This window comes from Pangasianodon hypophthalmus, chromosome 3, assembly GCF_027358585.1.
Source record: "Pangasianodon hypophthalmus isolate fPanHyp1 chromosome 3, fPanHyp1.pri, whole genome shotgun sequence".
In the NCBI taxonomy this organism is placed as follows: Eukaryota; Metazoa; Chordata; class Actinopteri; order Siluriformes; family Pangasiidae; genus Pangasianodon; species Pangasianodon hypophthalmus.
In genome coordinates, this window is record NC_069712.1 from 2,890,001 (window position 1) to 2,907,500 (window position 17,500).

The window sequence follows — 17,500 nt, forward strand, 5'->3', positions numbered from 1 at the left end:
GGGGGAGTTTAAAGATGTAATATGCATCAGGATGACATGAAAATAGCATATTTAAATTTATAAAATTACATTATTTAACCCTCTGAAAGCAGAGTGGGAAAGGATCTCATTTTTTCAGTGAATTCAGTAGACAGTTTTAACATCATCCAGAGTTAATGTTACGAATAAACAAATCAATCAATAAATAAATAAATAATGTGATTTCCTGATATCTCAAAAAAAAAATGTAACCTAACTTTTTCACAATATTAATGTCACATGATCAGCACCACTGATGTTCAGAGACACAGTTCTTCTTACTTCTTCACATACAGTATTAGGAAATTATTAATCTGGTAAACTATTCATCTACCAAAATTATTATTCCAGATGAATTCATCTAAAACACATCTATTATGTGTTAGTTCATGATGTGTTAGTTAATTACTGTATTAGTAGTATTATGTATTAGTGTTATGAGTTCACCATCTCCGAGGTGTAAACTACACGCAGGTATCTTCAACAATCCGAGCAGAAACGCTTCACCTGCACATGATGAGATGTTTCCTGACATATCTACTGATGTCGATGTCCATCTTTTCAACTCTGAATACACAGCGTTTAGCTGTTTTTCTGTCAGAAATCACAGGCACTCGGGTAGCTTGTTGTATTTCTTCTAACATGTTTAGTGTTTAGCATGCAGAGACGGCCGTGATTTGTTCTGCCACAATAAAACTCTGCACTGCATTGTCACTGCGCTGGCGTAAACACATTTCCCTGACATGCAAATCACCTTTTTTTTTCCAAAAAAAACATCTCCTCATCCGTTTCTTTCTCCGTCAGCTAACATTATCAAACACATCTGCGTTTCATTGTCCGCTCTCGTTTCTCTTTAAACAAGGAGCCCTAAACGTGTACTTTTCTCCTCTCTTCTGAGCCGTAATGGCCGGCTTGCTGTCTGGCTTTGTTGTTCATTCTGGGAGAAACTCTGCTCAGACGGATGTGTGTGTGGTTTCAGCTGATAAACAGGTTTTAAATCAATATATATGTTTTCTTCTATTCCATACACTCTGCCTTTTGTTTGCTCACAGGCCATGCTAAATTAGTAATTCAAGTCGGTACAATGGGTCGAATTAAAATGTTTTCGGGGCCAAAAGCAGCTTGGAGCCCTTTTATTCTGACACACGTGTGCTAGCGGATAATAGCTAACCTTTATTCAAAACACGTTTGACCTTCTCCGGGTTGCACGGCCGCGTTTCTTTTCCAGGCAGGTGATATATTCGGCGGGAAAGCGAGCCTCGCTTTATCTCACTGCACTTAGCACTGAAACATGAACACACAAGGTTAAAGCCTTCGAGGTATTGTGGCTTCATGGTATTGATTAAGCGTAGCTGGGAATGTTTGCTTTAGGGAGCGGAGCTTTGTTCAGGAAAAGCGGAGTGTGCTGTTGAGCTGAGGTTGGACACGCTGATGCAGTACACTACCCCAAACTTCCATACAGCAGGAGCGTTAGTTCAGCCTGGCACTCAGGGTTTACTTCCAAACATTTCAATCTGTTTATGTATTCAGATTAAACTTCGCCGTCGGGTTAAAATCTGCGTTTGTGCTGAAGGATGTTACGTGTAATCCGAACCAAACGCAGTCTAACTGATACTGCGGAAAATGTTTTAGTGATTTGAAACGTAAACAGCTTTTGAAATTCTGTGAAATTTTGCACATAGGAACAATTTGTGAGTGTTTAACTTGTTTGGAGATACCTTACACTTTGCGAGAACAGTGGAAACCTTAGAATAGTGGAAGAATGCTGCAGTTGGGTCATGTGAAGTCTCAGATTCCTCCTCGCAGCACGAACAGCGCGGCTTCTGCGTTGTGTATTCAGTTCCTGCCGTGTTTTGTTTACATAGCCATGTGCGTTTCGTTTGGATTTCAGCCTTGTCTCCGCCCCTGTCTCGTGATTGGTCTACTCTTCCTACTGTGATATGATTGTGTTCACCTGTTTTGTGTTTAGTTCCTATTGTGTTTAGTTTCTCTATTTACACCCTATTGTGTCTCTGTCTACGTGCAAAGTCTGTGCAAGTGCATCCATGTTGTATAGTTTGCAGCCTTTTTTTTTTAATTCTCTGTTTCCTTTTCGTTGTTTCCGATATACTTCCTGGTTTAGATCCTCAAGAAACAGGACACACATGTTGTGTCTGGTGCCTCACTTCCTGAAAACCATCCTCTCTCTCTAATAACTCTAAATTTTCTTACAGAAGATTCTATACTCTCTATACTGAGCTTTAAGTGTACAGGAAGTAATGTATATTCTAAAGACTACGGTAATGTATTATCTAAAGACTAAACTATTCCAGTTTAAATCATTATGGAGAGCTTGTGAGGAGAAATAAACCCATTTTACACAAATACACACATCCTGCTTGAAAGCAGCTCTGAGTGAAATTCTCAAGCCTCAAATTACAGAAGATATTTAGGGAATAAAACACTCCATGTGGTGCGATTGTAGGAAAATAATCAATTACTCTTCCCACCCTGAAGCTAAAGTTCTGTAGTGTTTGATTCCTATAACGCCACAGCAATGTCAATTGTTACAATTTCTTATTTATTAAACAACAATTATAGTTAAAACATTATAGTTTTTATTCATTTATAGTTACATTTAATTTGCTGTTCTCACTTGCGTTATAAACCGTCGTTCCCTCCCCAGCCTCTCTTTTTTCCTCTCTCTTCATGTTAATAAAACACAGCTTGTCATGTTACAGAGAAACCACAGAGTGCTAAACTCCTCTGTCCTGCAGTTACAGCTTTACCTCTGACACTGGAGACTCCTTCACCTCGTCAATGATTACGCACGTTCACACACATTCACGTGGAAGTCCCTGTGAATGAGCTGTTACTATAGAAACGATAACGTATTAGAGCGAGCGCATTAATATAAACCTGTCCGATCTGCTGTCAGAGGAAATTCATCGACCAATCAGAATCCGGAGATAGATATCTGCTTACGAACGCAAGTGTGTGTGTGTGTGTATGTGTGTGGAGATGTTGAACAGAGCACTGAGTTTAGTGTGGAAATACGAGCAGTAGAACAGAATGAAGTGACTCATACAGATGAAGAGCTTCCCAGAGAGAGAGAGAGAGAGAGAGACAGAGAGAGAGAGAAAGAGAGGAGGAAGGAAGAGAGATATTATTAGCTAGTGAAAAGAATAGTCGTGTCGTGGACATGCTTCAGTGTCACTGAATCTCTCTGTAAAGCGGTGATGAAGACTCGAGCAGAGCCAGAGAGACATATAGACACGCACACGCACGCGCGCACACACACACACATACACACACACACACACACAGTCTGCTGTCTCAGGTTCTTTCAGCTCTTTTTTTCTCTCCAGCAAAAGGCTGTGTGCGTCAGCGATCCATCCATCCATCCATCCATCCATCCATCCATCCTGGGTGTCCTGTGTGTATGTGTGTGTGTGTGTGTGTGTGTGTGTGTTGCTCTCATTCCCGACATGATCAAACAAGTCCCTGTGTGGAGATTACAGGACGAGTGTGTGATGCGCGGCCAAATCGATACGCACAAAATGAAACAGGAAGGAAGACGGCTGTCGTGTTCCTGCCATCCGGGGAAATTAGTTATCAGTTCAGGCAGCTCAAATCCCAGCAAACACTGTGTGTGTGTGTGTGTGTGTGTGTGTGTGTGTTTGTTTCTTCTCACGCTCCTCAGACCTGCCCTGAAAGCTGGTGATATATTGAGGGAAGTGGACTATTTCAAAACTGAGGAGGAAAAAATAAACTGGGTTCAGTGTGTGTGTGTGTGTGTGTGTGTGTGTGTGTGTGTAAGATGAAGCATCATTTAACACCAAATTTAATCACTTGGAAAGTCTAAAAAAGGATTGGAGTCAGAAGATAGAAGGAAAGATGAAGAGATTATTTTAACATGGCATCATGACATCACCCGGCCACGCCCATTAAGCCCCGCCTTCTGAAGTTTGAAGGCGGGATTGCACCAGAAAAGCCGAAAGCGATGTACGATGCACGTGATCACGAACGGCAGTTCCTCTTTAAATTTAAATAAAAAAATAATACAAAAAACAGTTTAATAAATAAATACATTTACAAATATTTAAATAAATCTAAAAAAACATGTTTAAAAGTCTAAAATAAAAAAGAGTTTAAAATGTTTTCTTAAAATAACTGCATGAAATATATGCTTAAATACACTGATGTGTGAAAAAACAAATAAACAAACAAAATGTCGCAAAACAGACAAACTGAATGTTCAAATTAATTAATGAATTAAAGTTTTTTTAACTAAATGAGATTTTAGATCATTTTCTTAACCATTTTGTAGATTTAAACATGTTTAAAAAGTAAATAAAGAAAGAAACAAAGTCATCTGTAGTAAATCTATGATGAGATTATTATTTTTTTAAAAGAAAAAATGTTGAGCGTATTTTATGAAAGTCTTCTTTTACAAATGGTGAACTGATGACAACGATGTCCTCTGAGACGAGTGTGTGTGACACACATGCAGATCGCACGATGCTAAACTGGAGGCTATATGATTCCATTAGCCTTGTAGCTCCAATGTAAAGCCAAAAAAAAAAAAAAAATTAGACCCCAAGCACATCTTCAGTGATCGACCGCGAGGACGGACGTTCCTTTTTCAGCTGCGTAACACGAAGGAACATGGTGTCCAACATGTAATTTAATCTCTCACAGGGATAGGAATGATGTAAGGGGTTGTAACGACTTAGGATGGAGGGATAAAGAGAAAGAGAGAGGGAGAGAGAGGTGAAAGAAGAAGGAAAATGAGAAACAGGTATTGGAGAGCAGGAGGGTAAAGAGCAGCTCATGTGGAGCTGATCAGAGAAAACGCCGGTGCCGAAACCCGATCACATGTCCTGCGTAGCGCACTTCTCTGTCTCTAACCATCCCTCCATCCCTCCATCGCTCCATCCCTCTCTCGGGGGTTCGAACGCAGCCGGAGTCGCCTTACTCGGCCCTGCCCCTGCGGTTTGGGTCAGGTTTACTCCGTGCAGCACCTAATCAAACATCAGGACTGAGAAACTTTAGCTCGGCTCCATGTGTATGAATAAGAGATGGACACGGCTTAAACAGACGCTGCTTTTAGATACGCTTAAAGGTTAGGTATGGTTTTTGCGGTAACCAAGTTCTTTTTTCTTTCATCTTTTATGCACAAAAATGATCGTTGTGGCTGCATGAACTAGTGATTCAGGCTGAAAATATTTTGAGAGTGATATCGTGTTTCATGGAAGGACAATAAAACGATATAAAGCAAAGAAAAACAAGCTAAATTAATTGCAGCAGATGCTTTTATCTTTTTTTTTTCTTCCACAAAGCTGCCCGTGAGTCAAATACTTAAAAAGAAATACAAGTAGTTTTGATTTTGGGATGGAACTTTATCAAAAGCGCAATTGATCATATTATTAATTACGATGAATTACATTTAAGAGTTTAGTTCTGCTACATAGTTCATATAATTAACGACAAAAAAGTAAAAACATTCACCAGGTTTATTGCGTCTGTTGAGCTTCTGCTGAAAATATAACAGGTATAGCAGGGTTTGAGCAAAAGACATAAATTAATCAAAATTCCACGAATGCTTAGCGTTCAGGATACTTCAAGATACGCAAGATAATTCAAAATACGCTCTACTAAATTTCCTTATGATTCCCAAGCTCAAACAAAATGCCCTCCAAAAATACACACTCCTCTCACAGCTTTCTTAACTAGCAAACAGTATCCACTCCAGGAAGAAAAAAAGCACAAAACATTAACCAGAATTGACAGTTAAAAGGTTGCATCCTTGCTCAAAGGCAAAGCAGTTTGATTGAATTTTACTTGTACAAAGATTTTAACAACAGACACCATCCCAAACCATTCTCTAGAAGGAACGAAGATCCTGAATGAATGAAGCCAAGGCAACAGTAACGAGGAAAATCTCTCAGACACGACATGAGGAAGAAACCTTGAGATGTACCACAAAAGCAAGGAACACTTAAATAAAAAAAGACTAATACAACTAATTATATATGAATGAGAAGATGGTGAGCGCTGAAATAAATCTAACAGAGTGCAATATCTCCCCGATATATTTCTGCATGAACGGTCTTAGCTGTAATGGTTTAATTGAACAAAATGGCTTCCACACTCGCTATTCATCAGCATGTAAAATAGCACTTGATCCAGCGCAATCCATTATTTTACATTTTTAATATATATATATATATATATATATATATATATATATATATATATATATATATATATATATATACACACACACATCATGCTCCGTTAGACTTAATGAAGTCATGAGGTACTAAATCAAGGTTAAAAATCTGTAGTATGTGTGCAAGGGATATAGAGATTATCTCAGGCTTTTAATCAGTGATTTTGTTTTGTCAAATTAATAGAATAATTGTAATGACTTTGCTAGCCTGATGTACTCTACACTACTGTAAAGAAAACGTGACCACGGTTTCAATGATAAGCTGACCAAGCACTCATCTGCTACTCTTACACATTATTTATCATTTTATCCTTTTGTGCACTTTAAAGCAACAATGCTAATTTAATGAATAGAATATTTATTAGGGGTGTAATGATACATCATGATATAATGCATCGCAATGCATAAATTTGACATTGTGCATCGTGGAAATGTGCGATTCACGTCGCGGAAATCAGTTTTCTATTACTTATGTACCTGCAGTTACATTGTCTGAACACAAGAGGTTCCAATCTGTGCAAACCATAGCTTTCAAACATCAGAGGCTATGGGAAAACGGCCATTTTAGCCAACTTTGGAGCTCTGTTTCTGCTTCAGAGCTCATGTTTCAGTTGATCATTTTCTCCAGGTCAAGCACTTTTTTTTATTCAATCTAATTTTTTTTATAAATGTATTTATGTACTTTTAAGATATATTGAACCTGTAGTACATTTTGTTTAGAATATTCAACATTTTATCAAAATGTTTTGATTTATTTAGTTTTATACAGACAAAAATACACATTGTGTTGCCTTGTTTATGACTCAGAAATAAAAAGGGAGTTTTAATTTTTCTTTGTTGAAATTTTGAGAATCTGAGAATGGAAATGAATTGAAATCGATAAGCCAGTATCGTGAATCGAATCGTGACTGGAGTGTATCCTTACACCCCTTCTATATATGTATTTATTATGGACTTCGAATAACATTCCATAGTGTTTTTGAATGTATGTACAGCCCAAAAGATTTCAGCATGACATAATGTAGTTAAACTGTTTTCATACTGCTCCTCGCTCGAGCCGATATCACACAAGAATAACGTCTTTATGGTGCATAACAAATAAGAGTCCTGGGATGAACAACAGGACAGTGTTTATGATCACAGCAGCAGCCCTCGGGTACAAATCTACACTATCTAGTGGAGATTAAATACTGAAGCAATGGGAAGACGTGGGAAATGTGTAAATGTGCATGTGAGAAATGTTCATTACCTACAGCAGGAAATGAGTCACATAAACACAAAATACATCAGAGTTGCCATTTACTGAACTCACAACAGTACAGTGACTAACAGAGGGCCTTAACGTCATCCAAACCATCTCCATGGTTTTTTTTTTTTTTTTTGGTGACTATCATCAACATGGCTTCGATGGTACCTAGTGACTGTGTGTGTGTGTGTATGTGTGTGTGTGTGTGCATCATTTTATTACCAGAACACAGTGAAGGAAAAGAGGGAAAGGCCTTTTATTCTGAGACAGGAAGGAGAGAGACAGAAATTGCCTGGGCTGGAGGGCCGATTGGAGCTAATCATAACAGACTCCCGGAGGAAAATCACATGTCCTCCACTGTGCCTTTATTCATACTCTTATACACTCCTACACAGCCCTGGATGAACTCCCTCTCTCTCTCTCTCTCTCTCTCTCTCTCTATGTGTCAAAAAAGCTGCTTTTTTTCAGCTCTGAGCTCTACGGCCAGGTTTCTGTCGTCCATACAAAGACGAAATGAAACCTGGAGGTCCAGGGCTATGTTCCAAATGGGGTGTAATATTTGGAAAGTTCTTATTAGAATTCACAGAAACAAGTAACACTTGGCAGGAACGCTTAAAATGAACATGTGGTTTTGGGACTGCGCATCACCCAGGAGAGTGTGCCATAACTTTTTGATACTGTAGCCTTATAGCTTATAGCATGCATGCTAATTGTCTAATAGCTCTCACAGTCATTTTGATTAGCCGTACATAATCATTTAAATGCAGCCATTTCTCCATTAAACGCACGCTTAGCATCACTATATATATTTATATATATAAATGGACAATGAGTTTAGCATTTGAGACACAGCCCCAATTCTTCTGAAAAACATCCTCTGCTATATGGTGACACGGTGCAGCTCCCTGCTAAAAGCAAAGCCATCAGGATTGTCAAAATATTCTTCAAGTGTGGGGGGAAAAAAAAGAGAAGCATCACACGATGGGACAGAAAATCATCCGTCCCAGCTAATGCATGCTATTACCAAACGAGAGATGCTATCTAGGCCAAGCTACATTAGACTAAAACAAAAAAGAGAGACATAAAGAGAAAGAAAAAAGATGGATAAAGGAAGACAAAGCAAAGAGCGAGACAGAGAGAAAGGCAGAGAGAGAGAGATGTCCAGTATTATTACTAGAACATTGCACTCTGGGGTATCATTAAGGGATTCAATTGTGTTAGCGCCGTTAAACATGGCGCTAATTCGGGCCCTCCGAGACGTAATGAGTAATCTGTCAACTGCCATCCAGAGGGGGAAAAGAGAGACACAGCAACTCTAAAAACAGCAAAGACCAATTACGCCTTCGTATCATATTACACACAGGCAAAACAGCCTGGCCGTGCAAGTGCATTACTACATTAATTAAGTTCCGCGATGAGGTAATCGCCTCCAAGACTCAGAACTGCTTTCCGAGCTGTTGGGAAACAAACGCGTCCTGACGAGAGACGTGCAAAAATACGGCGCGGTGCCGAGTCCGCCTGAAACGTGATCTGGGACACCGAGCGTCAAACGCGTTTATGTAAAAGTAATACAGAGATACAAAGCAGTTTAATCGAACACATTTTCAGCACAAAACCCTCACATGGTGCTCCATCTTGACCTGTACGCTCAGGCCACTGTTTTCAATAACCTCTGAAATACTGCAAAATGTGAATAGACATTAAAAAAAAATATTTCAAAAATTCTAATTACGTCATAGACATTGTGTTTGACCCTGAAAGTAACAATGTAAAAAAAATTGCGATTGTCAGTTTCATCTTGTACATCCGCCATCAGGACGCTCCCTGAACATGGGAATAGCTTTACTACAAATGGAGATAAGACAGATGAATTATGTGACCAATCAAACAGAATGTTCTCTACTATTCACACCGGCGTATCTGAGTTTTCACTTCTTTTACTCAAAATGAAGATTGGTGCTTTACACTGAGTGATAGTATTAAATGGTGAGGGTTAGTACGTTACAGTGGGTGGAGCATGATGGTGTTTGATGGTGAGGGTTAATAAGTTATAGTGGGTGGAGCTTGATGGTGTTAAATGGTGAAGGTTAGTACTTTAGAGTGGGTGGAGCATGATGGTGTTTGATGGTGAAGGTTAGTATGTTACAGTGGGTGGAGCATGATGGTGTTTGATGGTGAGGGTTAGTAAGTTATAGTGGGTGGAGCTTGATGGTGTTGAATGGTGAAGGTTAGTATGTTACAGTGGGTGGAGCTTGATGGTGTTAAATGGTGAGGGTTAGTAAGTTACAGTGGGTGGAGCTTGACGGTGTTAAATGGTGAGGGTTAGTACTTTACAGTGGGTGGAGCATGATGGTGTTTGATGGTGAGGGTTAGTAAGTTACAGTGGGTGGAGCATGATGGTGTTTGATGGTGAGGGTTAGTAAGTTACAGTGGGTGGAGCATGATGGTGTTTGATGGTGAGGGTTAGTACATTACAGTGGGTGGAGCATGATGGCGTTTGATGGTGAGGGTTAGTACTTTACAGTGGGTGGAGCATGATGGTGTTTGATGGTGAGGGTTAGTAAGTTACAGTGGGTGGAGCATGATGGTGTTTGATGGTGAGGGTTAGTACTTTACAGTGGGTGGAGCATGATGGTGTTTGATGGTGAGGGTTAGTACATTACAGTGGGTGGAGCATGATGGTGTTTGATGGTGAGGGTTAGTATGTTACAGTGGGTGGAGCATGATGGCGTTTGATGGTGAGGGTTAGTACGTTAGAGTGGGTGGAGCATGATGGTGTTTGATGGTGAGGGTTAGTACATTACAGTGGGTGGAGCATGATGGTGTTTGATGGTGAGGGTTAGTAAGTTACAGTGGGTGGAGCATGATGGTGTTTGATGGTGAGGGTTAGTAAGTTACAGTGGGTGGAGCATGATGGTGTTAAATGGTGAGGGTTAGTAAGTTACAGTGGGTGGAGCATGATGGTGTTTGATGGTGAGGGTTAGTAAGTTACAGTGGGTGGAGCATGATGGTGTTTGATGGTGAGGGTTAGTAAGTTACAGTGGGTGGAGCATGATGGTGTTTGATGGTGAGGGTTAGTAAGTTACAGTGGGTGGAGCATGATGGTGTTTGATGGTGAGGGTTAGTAAGTTACAGTGGGTGGAGCATGATGGTGTTTGATGGTGAGGGTTAGTATGTTACAGTGGGTGGAGCATGATGGTGTTTGATGGTGAGGGTTAGTAAGTTACAGTGGGTGGAGCATGATGGTGTTTGATGGTGAGGGTTAGTAAGTTACAGTGGGTGGAGCATGATGGTGTTTGATGGTGAGGGTTAGTACATTACAGTGGGTGGAGCATGATGGTGTTTGATGGTGAGGGTTAGTACGTTACAGTGGGTGGAGCATGATGGTGTTTGATGGTGAGGGTTAGTACGTTACAGTGGGTGGAGCATGATGGTGTTTGATGGTGAGGGTTAGTGCTTTAAAACTGGTGTTTAATGATTGGAGATTGGTGTCTTATTGCAAGCATTGTTTGATGGAGGTAAATTTTAGTGTCTGATTGTGGGGTTTGGTGATTCACAGTGGTGCTGATGTTTAAAGGATAAGTTTGGCTTAATGGAGACAGGTGGTGTTTGATGAGGAGGTTGGTGTTTAATATTGAGTGTTTGTGGTTTACTGGAGACAGGTAGTGTTTGATGGAGAATGCTGCTGTTTAATGAAGGAGGTTGGTGGGTAATAGTGAATGTTTAGGTTTAATGGAGACAGTTGGTGTTTGATGGAGAATGCTGGTGTTAATGAAGGAGGTTGGTGTTCAGTAGTAAAGGTTGATGGTGTTTAATGAAGGAGGTTGGTGGGTAATGGTAAAGTTTGATGGTTTAATGGAGACAGGTGGTGTTTGATGAGGAGGTTGGTCCGTAATAGTGACTGTTTAGGTTTAATGGAGACAGGTGGTGTTTAATGAAGGAGGTTGGTGGGTAATAGTGACTGTTTAGGTTTAATGGAGACAGGTGGTGTTTGATGAGGAGGTTGGTGTTTAATAGAACAGCTGGACATCATCAGCAAGATGATCAAGACACAAATAGTTTCCATAAAATCAAAAGCCCATCAACAAGAAATCACAACTGCAAATTCATAAGAATTCTCACACCTCTCCCAGCATACACAAAAATATTCCCAAAGAGCAAAGAGCCACGGGGGGATTTAGGACCTGCAACTTCCTAATAAATTCCACTGTATGAAATTGAACAAGTAGCTCTCAGTAATGTTTTTTCAGAAAAAGAAAGAAAGAAGGAGAGAGAAAGAGAGAAAGAGAGAGAGGGAGAGAGGGAGCTAGAGAGACAGAGTCCAAGCCAAAAGGAAAATGTGACTAATGGTGTAAAAAAACGCAGGCCTGGAGAGAAGCGCCTCTCTTTTTTGGCAAGCCGGAGTCACATATGCCATCAGGTCTCGAACAGCCGTATGTCATGTTCTATCTCGCGCACAGAACAAGTGACAAATGCTGCCTCAGTCTGTGCTGCAGCTCTGATCTCCCTCGCTTTCAACCCCTTCAGCGCAGACGAGTGCACAGTCACATGGACGACAAATGCATCTGGTTTCTCTATCGACAAAAATCCCATCATGATAAAACCCTCAGCCAAAAACCTCCGACTGAGACGAGTGTGAGGGTGCTAACAGGGGACAGCTGGGTATCTCTCCAGGCAGCCATGTTCCACCATTTGTAAAAAAAATGACTGAGGGAAAGAGAGAAAGAGAGAGAAAAAGAGAAGAGCTAAAGGTGTTGATGGACTACAGAAGTCCTGCTTAACACAGGAAGAAAAAAAAAAAGTTTTAATAATATGGCAGAGATACTGACCAGATCCCTTGTTCTATAAATCTCTCCTGAACACTGAATAGAGTTTATTTGCACAATTTTCATCAGCTCCTAAATTCCACTAGCAGGAGTCAAGTTTCCCAAAAGAATCAAAAGTTCAGATGCTAACTGGTGGAACTAGTGTTCCATGTGATCCTCGCTCTACCACTAAATGATCTCTGATGATCGTATTTCTCCATAGTGGCATGGTCGTACGTCATCCACCTCACAGCTCCAGGGTTCCTGGTTCGATCCTGAGCTCGGGTTACTGTCTGTGTGGAGTTTCACATGTTCTCCCACCGTGTCTGTGGGTTTCCTCCGGGTTCTCCGGTTTCCTCGCACCTCCCAAAAACACGCCAGGACCTGATTAGCTGCTCTAAATTACCCCGAGGGGTGGAAGTGTCAGCGTGATGCCCTGTGCTGATCTGGTGTTCCACCCAGAGTGTATTCCTGAGATAGACTCCGGATCTCCCATGACGCTGACGTGAAGATGTCCAACACACCACAAGAATTAACACTGTGTGTGCACAGAAATGCACAGTGTTAAGGTTCAGAGGCAATTAAATGTCACTGCAAGTATCTGGAAAAAAGAAGTGTAAGTCCTCAGACTCCGAGTGTATTATTTTTTACAGAAAAAAAAGTTGCAGGGCAAACCCCAGGAAATACCTTCTCAAGCATTTGGCATAGAAGCGGTCGATGAGGTAGGTTTTAGAGGTGTTAAATGTGGACTTCTGGTTCCCATCACCGCCACCGTGAACAATTCCGTCTCGATTTTTTCCCATAATCATTTACCATTTTATGAAGGGTTATTTTGAAAATCGCTGGAATTTGCTTAATAATGGATTCTTGAATAATAGAGATCAACTGAGTATAATGGAAACAAAAACAACGATTCTGACTTGTGGGCCTTACTATTGTTTCACTAATTACATCAGAGGAAGTTTATCCCGGTCAGAGTGGAGGCGGATCCGGAGTCTATCCCGGGAACACTCAGTGGGAGGTGGGAATACATCATGGATGGGACGCCAATCTGTGGCAGGAACCGTTCACATATGCGAGAGTCACACCTAGGAGGCAATTTAGCGCTGCTAATCCACGTACTGACATGTTTTTGGGAGTTGGGAGGAAACCGGAGAAGCTGAAGGAAACCCACACGGACACAGAGAGAAGATGAGAGACGGCACACAGACAGTAACGCGAGCTCAGGATCGCACCAGGGACCCTGTGAGGATGCAGTGCTACCCGCTGCGACACCGGGCCCCCCTGGTAATAGTTATAATAAATAATTACAATAAATGATATAGCTAATGTCAGATATGATAGACAGTGAAATAAAGAGAGACAAAAAAGGGAAAACGTCAGCCTCCATGATGAAGCGCTGGTCACACGGCGGGCTAGGCAACCAGCGATGCAAAAACTGAGAAAAATAAATAAAAAAAGCAATTATCGTAAAAGTAATTTGCATTAAATGACAGAAGCCATTAAGGGCTAATTAATTCGAGTGGATGTATGTTTCGAAAACAGAGGAGTCCTGCTGGCTGGTGAGGAGAGGGGTTTCTTCAGGAAATCACAAACAGGAAGAAAAAAATAACGGGCATCTACTGACAACTGCTCATTACGGATAATGGGCCGATGGATAGTCACTTACGCTACAAGAATCATCCATTTCACTAAACAGAGACTGATTGATATTTGTGCAATAACTGGCTCCATTAGGGCCTCGCTGTGGCCACAATTTGCCTGTCATGTCTCTCATAAACAATGGACTCGACAAACACCGAGCAGGATGCAACAAAAAAAAAAGAAAGAAAAATCCCTCTTTATTTGCACTTCATAACTGGCAAACGTGCGTATACCCAAAAAAAAGAAGGGAAAAAAAATCAAGAGCAAAAAAAAAAAAAAAAAAAAACGCTTCCCACAAAGAACATGGGCAAGTTTCCCAGATAAAGACAAGGCGGGGGAAATGTACACATGCACACACTAAGGCTCAAATTAAAAAAGACTTGAAAAAGTACCTTTCCTTACAAACCCGTCCTCGGTTCCCATTAACCTATGGGAGTTTTTCTTCGGGAGGCGCAGCGGGGGCTGTAACGAGGCAGTTTTATGGGAGCGTGCAGGGGGAGCGGGTACTTCTCCCTGGCCGAGGGAGCTTGTTAGGCAGCCTGAGAGCAACTCTGGAGACAGATCCATGCACCTGGCTTCCCATGGACCACCAGAAACGATCTGGGGAGTTGAGGAGCCTGGTTTAAACAAGAGAGCTAAAGCAGGGCCACTTATCAACACAATCTGGGCTCACATCGTTCCAGCGGGAAGGAAAAAAAACTCAGTTATTGAACTAGCGGGAGGCCGAGGAACACGCCAAGAACCCCCTCCTCCCTCTACGGCCTTAGACAGAGGTAACAAAAACGAAGGGAGAAGAAAGCAGGGCTGAGAAACAATGCGGTGTGTTACGGGGAAAGAAAAGCTACTCGAGCACTCGAACTCCAACCTTTCTCCAACCTCGCTCCGTCCTTGTCACTATACGCGCAAACTAAATGGAGCTTTCCGTCCTCCTTTACATACCAGAGAACTGAAACTGCACTGAAGTGGACGTGCTTCAATGCTGAGAGAGAGAGAGAGTGAGAGAGACAGAGAGAGCGAGAGAGAGAGGGAGAGGGAGAGGGAGAGCTATCTGAAATCGAGGAGTAGATCTTCACATTATACACATCCTCCCTTTCTCTCTGGATCTCGTTATGAAACACCCTCTCGAATCCCCTCTCCAGCTAGAGAGCCGAGAGAACGCCACCGTCTCCTGAATCGATCCTGGAGCTGAATATATGACCTATAGGCACAATCAGATTAAAAAATGGAGGAATAAATTAAAAATATAAAAATAAAAATCCCTCTCCGGCTAGAGAGCAGACAGAACGACACTGAGTCTATTAGCTACAGGCGGCTATCGTATTTAAAGCCAAGTAGGTTTAAAAATAAATTGATGAATGAAGAAATATATTAAAACCCACTTTCCACTTTTTATACTGGAGAGAAGTTTTCTCTAAAAACTCTGGAGGAGCTTTAGGCTCTGTCTGAGGCCAGAGAGGACTGGGGACTGGGTGATAGAGAGATATGACACTGATATCTCCATAAATTGCACCAGATTTCATAATACACTTTTTACCTGGACCACCTACATGCTACATTAACAAAATAAATAAATAAATACATAATGTAGAAAAAACACAGCTAATGATGTCACAACTGTGGAATGTTACAATTCAATAATAATAATAATAATAATAATAATAATAATAAACTAAAAATACAACTAGTGATGTCACACATCAATTAACCACATTGAGGCTACAATGCTACAATTTAAAAATAAATCAATAGTAATAATAATAAAAAAATACAATTTTAACACAAACTAAAAAGGTCACAGTTAATGATGCTCCTTGTTACGTGTAAACTGATAAATGATTGGATGTTAACGCACTACACTTGTGCCGATTATTTCCTTGTTAGAGCGGTGTGTGTTTGTGTGTTTGGTAATTAATAATAAATTTGTGTTGTTCATTCTGTGAAATCTTTGCGTGTTCATGATCTTGTTTGTGAGTTTAGAAAAACTTGAACACACACAAGAAAACACAGAAGCTGATTTCCTGACGGGCTGTACACAGGGTGTGTGTCTTTCACATCAGCTACACTACGTTTTGTGTGTGTGTGTGTGTGTGTGTGTGCATGCAATTTGGGCATTTTCATGTAAAAGTGTAACATGGAGGATGGAGTGATTGTGTGTGTAAAAGAGGAAGACTAAAGGGCAGGTATTAAATTTGTAGAAGTCTGTTTAAAGACAATATAACAGCATTTACTATGTTTTACTTATAAGAAAGATGATCAAAGATCACCGTAATCACACACTAAAGTCTCACACTCATCTCAAAATAATGACCATAGTGTGAGCACTTAAACAGTGTAGAAGAAGAAGGAGAAAACCAAGAAGAAGAAAAAGAAGAAAGTAAAATAGAAGAAAAAAATATACAAGAATAAGGACAGAAAACTAAGACAAAGAAAAAAGAAAATCACACAAGACTAAAAACCAAAGAAATAGAGGATGAAGAAGAATAAAGCAATAAAACAAAAAACAGAGGAAATATAAAGAGACAGAAGAAGAAGAAGAAATGAAAATAAAAAAGAAGATAAATTAAAATAAGAGAAGAAAAAAGAAGCACCAGGAAAAGAAGAAAATAAAGAAGAGTCAGAAAAAGAAGCCAAAAAAAGTTATCATAGTCCTAAAGGATGACAGAATAAAAAAAGAAGGAAGAAGATGAAGTAAAAGAAAAGAAGGATGAAGAAAAAAAAACAGAAGAAGAAAGAAGTGAACAAGGAAAGAAAAAGAGGAAGATGATGAAGGAGAAGAAGAAAAGGATGAAAAGGGAGAAAGAACTGATATTTAAAAGGATGTAAATAAATATAAACAACTCCAGACCGTGTGTTTATGTGAAAATAATCAGTAACACGTAGCAGCAGTGTGGAGCGTTTTATTCCTCTTATTCCTCTGCCACTTCCTAACGTCTCCCATCATTCGTTTCTGAAAGAACGACACGTCCACATTTCACCACTTTACAGCTACGTTTAATGTGGAACGTCTGAGAGACGAGTTACTTCCTGTCTCAGTCTCGCTTACGTTACAGCGATATCTCATTTTTATAATTCTATATAATATTATTATATATACATCATCATTCCCTCACCAGCCTCTCCCTCTCTCCATCTCTCTCTCCCTCCATCTCTCTCCCCGTCTCTCTCTCTCTCCGTCTCTCCCTCTCTCTCTCTCTCTCTCTCTCTCTCTCTCCGTCTATCCCTCTCTCTCTCTCTCCATCTCTCTCTCTCTCTCTACGTCTCTCTCTCTGTCTCTCTCTCTCTCTCTGTCTCTCCCTCTCTCTCTCTCTCCCCGTCTGTCTCTCTCTCTCTACGTCTCTCTCTCTGTCTCTCTCTCTCTCTGTCTTTCTCTCTTCCCCTCTCTCTCTCTCTCTCCCCGTCTGTCTCTCTCTCTCTCTCTCTCTCCGTCTCTCTCTCTCTCTCTCTCTCTCGCAAAAAAAGCCGCTTGTCATGTTACTGAGAAAGCGAAAAGTGTAAACACTTCTGTCCTGAACACTTCTGCACTCTGACTGTTACAAAGCGCTGACACTGGAGACTCCTTCCAAAAATATTAAA

At 40.6% G+C, this 17,500-nt stretch overlaps 1 protein-coding gene across 14 annotated transcripts in view; it reads right to left on the reverse strand.

Moving 5' to 3' along the window:
• tenm3 (teneurin transmembrane protein 3) overlaps nt 1-17,500 on the reverse strand; it is a 758,992-nt gene that overhangs the window by 334,790 nt on the left and 406,702 nt on the right. The window lies entirely within an intron of this gene.